We start from the raw sequence: 10,314 nt of genomic DNA, 5'->3' as shown, positions 1-10,314 counted from the left end.
ATAGACGGCTGAGAGAGCGTAGGCTTGAAAGGGAGACTGAGATTTCCTTCCTTCCCAAGGGAACCTCAGACTCTGAGGAATTTTCTGAGGAGCCTATGCAGATTGGGGCTACCCACCTCTCCTCGCGTGAGAAGACGCGGAGGAGACAGCAGGGGTTGTGTTTGTACTGTGGGAATAAAGGTCATGTGGTAGTATCATGCCCAGAAAAGCCGGAAAACTTCAGGGCCTGAGGGTGATGGGAAATATCCTGTCAGGCCAGAAGTCAGAATTTCCCAAGAAGACTTTTATCATTCCGGTGACCTTGAAGATCCTCGGTCAAACTGTCAAGACTGAGGCCTTTGTGGACAGTGGGGCCGACGGGGTTTTTATGGACCGCCAATTCGCCCTGAAACACTCTGTTCCCTTAGTACCCTTGGCATCGGAAATTGAGATTTGTGGGTTAAACGGGGAACCATTATCCCAAGGTAAAATTACCTCTTGCACTAGCCAGATTTCTTTGTTTATTGGAGCCACACACTCTGAAAAATTGTCCTTTTATGTGACTGTCTGTACTTTTGCCCCATTGGTGTTGGGGTTACCCTGGTTAAGGGCCCACAATCCTCAATTTGACTGGGTCTCTGGGGAGATTCTTAGTTGGGGTACTGATTGTTTCAGGAGTTGCTTGAGCCTTCCAGTCAGGCTCTCGCAGCTAAGTTTGCCAGGATTGCCAGGGTGTTATGCAGATTTTGCGGACGTGTTCTCCAAAAAAGTTGCAGAGGTACTACCTCCCCATCGCCCCTATGACTGTGCCATTGATTTGTTGCCAAATGCTAAGCTTCCCAAGAGCAGGTTGTACTCCCTGTCACGTCCTGAGACTCAGGCTATGGCAGAGTACATTCAGGAGAACTTGGCTAAGGGATTTATCAGACCTTCACAGTCTCCAGTTGGGTCGGGGTTCTTCTTCGTGGGTAAAAAGGACGGTTCGTTGCGACCCTGCATCGACTTCAGGGAATTGAACTGTATCACGATTAAAAACTCATACCCACTGCCTCTCATTTCGGTCTTGTTTGACCAGCTTCGTACTGCCACCATTTTTTCTAAGATTGACCTACGCGGTGCGTACAATCTAATCCGAATAAGAGAGGGGGATGAATGGAAGACTGCCTTTAATACCCACTCAGGGCATTATGAATATTTGGTGATGCCTTTTGGGCTCTGTAATGCCCCGGCAGTCTTCCAGGATTTCATGAATGATGTGCTCAGGGAATATTTGGATAGATTCTTAGTTGTATACTTAGATGACATCCTAATCTTCTCCCATTCCCTGGAGGAACATCGGAAGCATGTACGCTTAGTCCTCCAGAAACTCAGAGACCACCGGCTTGGGGCGAAGCTGGAGAAGTGCGAATTTGAAGTTCAGCAAATTGCATTTCTAGGATATATTATCTCCCCAGAAGGTTTCCAAATGGAGGGTTCCAAGGTACAGGCAGTCCTGGATTGGGTGCAGCCCACTAGTTTGAAGGCGCTTCAGCGTTTCCTGGGCTTTGCAAATTTTTATAGATGATTTATCGCTGGATTTTCGTCTATAGTGGCGCCCTTGGTGGCACTCACTAAGAAAGGGGTGGATGTTGCTCACTGGTCTTGTGAGGCTAAAGCGGCTTTTGCCCGTCTCAAAAGGGCATTTGTTTCGGCCAAGGTGCTGCGACACCCAGATCCAGAGCGTCCTTTTGTGGTGGAGGTGGATGCCTCTGAGATGGGTATTGGGGCAGTGCTTTCTCAGATGGGAGTGTCTGATAATCGCCTTCATCCCTGTGCTTACTTTTCCCGTAAATTTTCGCCTGCCGAGATGAATTATGACGTGGGTAACCGGGAATTGTTGGCTATTAAGGATGCACTCGAGGAGTGGAGACACTGGCTTGAGGGGGCTAAGTTTGTGGTCTCAATTCTCACTGACCATAAGAATCTGGCATATTTAGAGTCAGCGAAGCGTCTCAATGCCAGGCAGGCACGATGGGCTTTGTTTTTTGCTCGCTTTAATTTTTTGATAACATATCGCCCTGGGTCAAAAAACATCAAGGCTGATGCGCTCTCGCGGAGTTTTGCTCCAATCCAGGAGACCACCGAGGAGCCGTTGCCCATTGTTTCCCCATCATGTATTAAAGTGGGCATTACCCAGGACCTCTTATCATTAGTCCTTAGAGCACAGGAGCAGGCTCCTCCAGACCTTCCGGTAGGTCTTTTGTTTGTGCCTCCTAGGTTAAGACAGCGAGTGTTCCTGGAATTCCATGCCAAGAAGTCGGCAGGTCACCCGGGTATTGCCAGAACTCGGGAGTTGCTATCTAGGGCGGTGTGGTGGCCCTCGGTGGCTAAGGATGTGGATCAGTGGGTTCGGGCATGTGACATCTGTGCCCGAAATAAGACTCCTAGAGGGGTTCCTGTTGGCCCATTACATCCACTCTCTATTCCATCTAAGCCATGGACCCACATTTCAATGGATTTTGTGGTGGACTTGCCCAAATCCTCGGGGATGACAGCCATCTGGGTTGTCGTTGACAGGTTTTCGAAGATGGCGCACTTCGTTCCACTGGTTGGGCTGCCATCAGCCAGACGCCTGTCTGAATTATTTATGCTGCATGTTGTGCGTCTCCACGGGTTGCCACTTGATGTGGTCTCTGACCGCGGATCCCAGTTTGTGGCCAAATTCTGGAGGGCATTTTGTTCCGATCTCCAGATTTCTGTCAGCTTGTCATCAGGCTACCATCCGCAGTCTAATGGGCAGACTGAAAGGGTGAACCAGTCCTTGGAGCAGTTCCTCAGGTGTTATGTCTCCAAGTGTCAGACTGACTGGGTTGCTCATCTGTCCATGGCGGAGTTTGCCTATAACAACGCGGCTCACTCTGCTACAGGGATCTCTCCCTTCCTTTGTGTGTATGGGCATCATCCTAAGGCCAATTCTTTTGACCCCCTGGACTCCACGCCTGGTGGTTCCTCTGTGGTTTCGGTCCTTAGAGGTATTTGGCGGAAAGTGAAGAAAGCCCTTGTGTCTGTGTCATTAGTGACCAAAAGGGTTTTTGATAAGCGGAAAAGACCCTGCAGCTTCAAATTAGGAGACTTCGTCTGGTTGTCTACCAAGAATTTGAAGTTGAGACAGCCATCTCATAAGTTAGGCCCCCGGTTCATCGGCCCTTATAAGATCACCAGGGTTATCAATCCGGTGGCATTTCAGTTAGATCTGCCCCGTTCTTTGGGTATCAATAAAACATTTCATTGTTCCCTTTTAAAACGGGCGATTAGTAATCCTTCTTCCAGTGGAAGACCTTCCCCTCTTCTGATACGTGGCCAGAGGGAGTTTGTTGTTGAAAGGATTCTTGACTCCAAGGTGGTTCGGGGTCGGCTGTCATTTTTGGTGCACTGGAAGGGGTATGGCCCGGAGGAGCGGTCGTGGGTGCGCAGTTGTGATCTTCATGCCCCCAGACTGATACGCTCTTTCTTCTCGCAGTTCCCCGATAAACCCGGTGGTAGGGGTTCTTTGACCCCTCGTCAGAGGGGGGGTACTGTTAGGGTCTCCTGCCCTGTGCTGCCACGTCGTCATGGCAACCGGGAGACAAGTGCTAGTGGAGTAACCTGAGCGCAGCTGATACTCCGGTTCGGGTCTTTTGCTGTGCAGTGGTTATAGGCTCTGTGCACGGCAGGGGATCCGGTGCTGGTTTTTGTGCTCACAGTCTGTGAGGTCTGAGTGGGGCGTGGACAGCACCTGCTTTATAAGGCCTCTTTTCAGAGTAAGCAGATGCTGCTGAATCTTTGTTGGTTAGTCAGTTCATGAAAGTTAGCCAGTACTGTGTAGCTTTGTATTTGTTTGTTGCTTACTGCAAATAGGCCTGGGGATTTGGTATTACACTCTGCCAATCCAGACCTAGCAGTAAGACTGGAGTCAGTCGTTTAGCTTGCTGGGGTTCTGTTACTACTCTGTGAACTTAGCAAGTTTGCGGCTGTATTCTAAGACTTGCCTGTCTAATCCTGTCTCACTGTGCTAGGTGTCAGGGGTCAGTTTAGTGGCAGTAAGCTAAAACCTGTGCACTGCAAGTGAGAATTAGGATTGTGGAGACTCTCCTTGTGTCTATCATTCCATCTCTGACCAAGGAGTTTACTGCCACACCCGTTGGTAACCCTTTAGGGTTTTGCTGTTGCCCTTAGCAACAGCATTTCGGGTTCTCTACGTATTAAAACACTACATCTTGCTTTTTCTATCTGAGCAGTTCTAATACAAGGGAGATACCCAGTTCCTTAGCCTCTGGGCTTCTCTGTTCACTTTGTGTGTATTTTGTTACCCTATCACCTTCTGTGTACGTTATGTCATATTCCCCAGTTTGTCTGTGAGTCCATTTGTTTTGCATAACAGTTCAAACACCAGTACATTCCTGCAGACACTGGGGTGCATAACAGTTCTGACACCAGTACTTTCCTGCAGGCACTGGTGTGCATAACAAAAACTTTGCAGAGGATTCCTGAATCAATGCGAGATCCAGTTCGAACTGATGTCCGCCAGTTTCCCATCAGCTCGTTCTAAGGTCGCATATATTATTGCCCTCCTCTCCGGTCAGGCTCTGGAGTGGGCATCACCATTATGGGAGAGAGGTGATCCTATCCTCTCTAATTACAAAGAGTTCGTATCTTCCTTCCGGAGAATCTTTGACGAACCAGGCAGGACCCCCTCAGCATCCTTGGAGATTCTCCGTCTACGTCAAGGTTTACGTCCTGTCAGTCAATATATTATTCAGTTTCGCACGTTGTCTTCAGAGTTAAACTGGAATGAGGAGGCCCTGATCGCCGCGTTTTGGAATGGACTTTCAGAGAGAATCAAGGATGATTTAATTATCCGGGATGTGCCAACTAAACTGGATGAATTGATTTCTCTCTGTAACAAACTTGACCTACGCTACAGGGAGCGATGTTTAGAGAGATCCAGGGCAGAGCGATCCAGTCCACGTTATCATCCTAGGTCTCGACAAGACTCTTCATCACGGTCTCTGGTAACGACAGAAGAACCTATGCAGATTGGGCGCTCTCGCCTCACAGAGGAGGAACGACTTCGTCGTCAACAGGGTAACCTCTGCATGTACTGTGGGTCCTCCGAACATTTAGTTAAATTCTGCAAACTCCGACCGGGAAACTCTCGCCTCCTAGCTTATTCAAGAGAGGTTAAGCTAGGAGTTACTCTAGAATCACGTTCTGGGAAAGAGCCGACCTTGTCTATTCAATTAGAAGTTCCAAGTTCTACAGTGAAAGTTTCAGCTCTCCTAGATTCCGGGGCAGCAGAGAACTTCATCTCCTCAGCCTTTGTCATACGGTCTAAAGTTCAAACCATGCCTCTGGAAGCAGCAGTTGCCGTTACAGCAGTGGATGGAAGTCGGATTCCAGATGGTATAATTACTCATCGAACCGTATGTCTCAAGATGAAAGTTGGTGTGCTCCATTCCGAATACCTCTCCTTCTACGTGATTCCCAAAGCCTCTCAAGATGTGATACTTGGTTTACCTTGGCTGCAGAAACATAATCCTCAACTTAATTGGCAAACCATGGAAGTCCTTTCATGGGGTAAATCTTGTACCAAGGACTGTGTAGCTACAATTGTACCTCTTCGGTCAATTAGCCTTTCCGATCTACCTCCGGTGTATCAATCCCTTGCGGATGCTTCCAGTAAGCAGGCAGCAGACTCTCTACCTCCTCATCGTGAATGGGACTGCCCAGTCGTCCTGGTTCCGGGCAAGACCCCTCCTAGGGGACAAATTCATCCGCTATCCATCCCAGAGACGCGAGCTATCCGGGATTGGTCCACTCCTACAACTCTCAAGGGGATTCAGTGACTTCTTGGCTTTGCTAATTTCTATAGGAGATTCAGTAAGAATTATTCTACGTTAGCTGCTCCTATCACAGCCCTAACTCGCAAGGGAGCAAATCCTACGAACTGGTCTTCTGAAGCAATCAAAGCCTTCTCTGATTTAAAGCAAGCCTTTGTGTCAGCCCCCATTCTTCGACAGCCTGATTTGAATCGTCCCTTTCTACTAGAGGTGCATGCATCTACAGAAGCAGTAGGAGCTGTGTTGTCACAAGTCTTTGAAGATAAAAAGGTCCATCCCTGCGGATATTTCTCCCGTAAGTTCCTCCCGGCAGAACATAATTATGCAATCGGTGAGCAAGAGTTACTTGCCATCAAGTTGGCATTTGAGGAGTGGAGATACCTTCTAGAAGGAGCTCAACATCGCATTACAGTTTATACTGATCATAAGAATCTTCTGTATCTGCAGTCAGCTCAGTGTTTGAATCCACGACAAGCTCGATGGGCGCTTTTCTTCTCACGATTTGATTTCAAACTCACCTATCGTCCAGGGTCTCAGAACAAAAAGGCAGATGCCCTTTCCCGGTCCTTTGCTTCTTCTGAATTAAATGATGCTACCACGAATCAAGCCATTGTGAATCCTACGTCCTTTTTAATGACTCGAACCTCTCCAGTTCCTCCGCCTGGCAAGACCTTTGTCGCCACAAGTCTTCGAAAACGGCTGCTTACCTGGGCTCACTCCTCTTCCTTCATGGGTCATCCTGGGGTTCTAAAGACTCTCAAATTTATTCAACAGTCTTATTGGTGGCCACGTCTCAAAGTCGATGTCCAAGAGTTTATAGCAGCATGTCCTAAATGTGCCCAACATAAGAGTCCAAGAAGTTCTCCACCAGAGTTTCATCCATTGCCAGCCCTAGAGGTTCCAGCAGCAGATCAAGAGCTTCAACGTCTATCTAGCATCTGGAGTTGTGTACGTAAGTCCTTGGTCAAAACTTACGCTCGTTATAAATCTTTTGCAGATAGAAAACGTAAAGCTGTACCGAATTACAAAGTGGGAGACCAAGTTTGGATTTCTACGCGCAATCTCAAGTTCAAAGTTCCTTCTAAGAAATTTGCTCCCAAGTTTATTGGTCCATTTCCCATTGTAAAGGTACTCAACCCTGTGTCATACAAAGTCAAGTTGCCACCGTCTTTGAGAATTCCTAACGCCTTTCATACATCTTTACTGAAGCCTTTGATTCTCAATAAGTTCCGTACTACCCAGTCCAAATCTCCTAAAGTTCACTCTTTGCAGAATGAGGAATTTGAAGTTAAAGAGATTGTGGACTCATGTTTCCGATATGGACGTTTACAGTTTCTGGTCGACTGGAAGGGTTACGGTCCGGAGGAGAGATCCTGGGTTTTCTCTGAAGATGTTCATGCTCCAAGACTGGTACAGAAATACTTCTCCAAAAATCCTGACAAGGTTCAAAGGTGTTCGGAGACCACCCGTAGAAGAGGGGGTACTGTCACGAACCGGTCTCTCACCTTTGCGGGTTCTGGGGTTCATCCGTTGTCAGTGCGGTTGCTCGCGGTGCTGTGTGCCCGTGTGGGGACGCGGCGTGATCAATGGCACAGGTAATGCAGAGGCTGGGAACTGTGAGTGCGGGGACCAAATGGCCTAAGGCACTGCAGTGTGTCTGCTGTATAGGAGGTAGCCATGTTGGAGACCAAATAGCTAATACAGAGCACTTGTGAAAACACCTGTGGGCAGGTGTAAGCCAATCCCGTGCTTGTGCTGCCTTTAAGTAGGCTGGGATTATGTTACTCTGGGCCAGTGCTTTGTTGTATCAACGCTGTGCTCTAGCTCTGAGCTCTCTCCGTGCATTCCTGTGTGATTCCCGTGGTCCAGATATCGCCTCCGTTCCCAGAGGTCCGTCTGCAGCCTTCACTGCTGAAAGATCCACCGGCTCTCCGCTGTGCTGTCAGTTAATTGCACTCCTATTGGAAATAGTTGGATTCCCAGTGTCCTGCATGAGGTTACCTTGTCAGTCTGCCTATCATTCAAAGTCTGGAGGATTCGTTTCTCTCAGCTGTTCGTTTGTTCAACTCTGCATTTAACCCATTCATCACCTTGTCTTCTACTACAGTTTCACAGTGATCTCCGGAACCCGCAAGTAACCCAATTCAGTACTTTTTACTTTGCTATGTTGTCATTACAAGGATAATTCTTCAGTCTCTCAGTTAACTCTCAAAACTCCATTGCAAATTCTTACAGTTATCTCTTCATGTCTGCATTATCCAGTTAATCACATTCTGCAGTTCAGCATCAAAGCTTGTTTATATTTGGACAATCCAACATTTATTCATCAGCTTGTTTTGCATATGTTTTCATGAACATTTCTTTTATTTATTTTTGAGTTTTCTCTTGCATATTATTCCTGCAATACTTCAGTATAATATGATGATTAACAACTTGTCAGTTAACTCTTTACTGAATTGTTATTTTGAATAAATATATGAAGCGGAACTTTCTTCGTCCTCCCTGCTTTCTTCATAGCCCTGCACCTACACCTGTGGTTGGTCCCGGGTTAACGGATTCACAAAAACACCCGGACCTGACACTCACCTCCTTACAGTCAACCGAGTTCCTGCAGTTCTGGTAGGGATCAGGCGAGTGGTATTTACCATAATCCCTTTCCAGAACCAAGGACGCATACCGGTCATACTGATTCTCTTTCATCTTGGCCTTTACTCGGGAGATCTCCCCACTATCCCCCTGCTCAGAAATTAAGAAATCCAGTTTCTTTCTAAAGGCATGGTAGACATTCCTTTTTAACAAGTTTCTCTTGGCTACGAGGTTGCGGAAAAAGCTGCGAGCCCTCTTCTTGCATACCGCCCACCACTCAGACCTACTCCAGCCTGCCTCCAAAAGTGACTCCTGAGATTGAAAGAATTCCCTGAAAGACTATCTGATCTCATCCTCCTTTAGAAGTTCAGAGTTAAGACGCCACAGGCCCCGTCCCTTCTGAGGAGTTTCCGAGGCGTTCAAGGATGCATACAGGAAAACATGATCGGAGAATTCCACTAACTTCAGCACCAGAGCCGAAGTTTTCGAACTCTCCTTAATGAAAAACCTGTCTATCCTACTCCTACACCTACCTCTAAAATAGGTGAAACCCGTGAGGTCTGGGGAATGGCAAATATGCATATCCACCAGGCCTGCCTGTCTAACCATACTAGCTAAAAAAAGGGAATCATAGCCCAGAGTATTCTTTGAGCCTCCCCTATCTTTAGGCCTAAGGACGGTGTTAAAGTCACCACCAAAGATTATCTGCCGGGCCGAAAAAAGATATGGCTTTATCTCCCTGAAAAGACACTTCCTGTCCCATTTAGTCTGGGGACCATATATGTTAATAAGTCTCAGGTCGTGCCCTCTCAGGTTGACATCCAAAACCATACATCTGCCTACTTGAATCTCAATAACCCGTTGGACAGTTATCATGCCGATAAAAAGAAGCACCAACCCACCGTACGGCTCGGCCGCAAGAGACCAATAGGAGGGACAGCGTCTCCATTCGGCCTTCGCCTTATCGAGATCAGCAAGTCGACCAACCCTAGTCTCCTGCAAAAACAAAAAATCAACCTCAACTGTGTTGAAAAAATTAAAGGCCATGTAACGAGTACGCTCAGACAGAACAGATGCCACATTAATAGTGGCAAATCTAATAGGTTGGGAAGCCATCCTTACAGGGTTATTTCAAGCAGGACCTAATCACTTCTTCTTCACTTGTCGAAGGGATACGTCTTCCGATGAACCCCACCTCTTTACACTAACCCCCGGAGGAACCACCTCACCTTCCCCGAGGTCAACCTCCTCCCCAACAGAAACTGAAATCACAGGGACAGAACCCAAAACAACTGCCGACCCCCCTCCTCCATCAGGAGGTTCTGGGGATGGACACACAGCTGGGTCGGTTGAAGACACAAGGCTAGGGCCAGGCGCAGAGACCTCCACATCAGCCATGAGCAGACTCTGTGCCATGACAGGTTGGTCCACAGTCCCAGGAGCCACCACCGGGTCCACCGTACCCCCCTTCTCAGAGACCTTTCGCAGGGTCGGAGCCAGCACCTGTGCCCGAGATGACACAACCTCCTTAACTCCACTGGCAATGAATTTGCCAAGCACAACTGCCTCCCGTGCCATCTCACTCCTCCCTCTGGACCTACCTGGGTACGGGGAACCGCTTGCCACCCTCCTTCTCTGCCGTAACTTCCTAGACTTTAGCACTAACTCCCCAGAATCCTCCCTCACAATTTCACCCTCTTCCTCCTCTTCCTCACTAGAAATTGTAAAGAAACGATTTGTCAGAACAATGCTATCATCATTCTTCCCCTTCTTATTCTTCTTCGCCTTTGCCCCTTTACCCTTCACCACAAGTTTAAAGGGGGCCTCATCCTGCACAACAACTTCAGCCACCGGAGCAGCACCCCCCGCCTTCACCCCCGATGGACCTGTC

The sequence above is a fragment of the Pseudophryne corroboree genome, chromosome 9 (genome assembly GCF_028390025.1).
Source record: "Pseudophryne corroboree isolate aPseCor3 chromosome 9, aPseCor3.hap2, whole genome shotgun sequence".
In the NCBI taxonomy this organism is placed as follows: domain Eukaryota; kingdom Metazoa; phylum Chordata; class Amphibia; order Anura; family Myobatrachidae; genus Pseudophryne; species Pseudophryne corroboree.
This window is presented reverse-complemented; position numbering follows the sequence as displayed.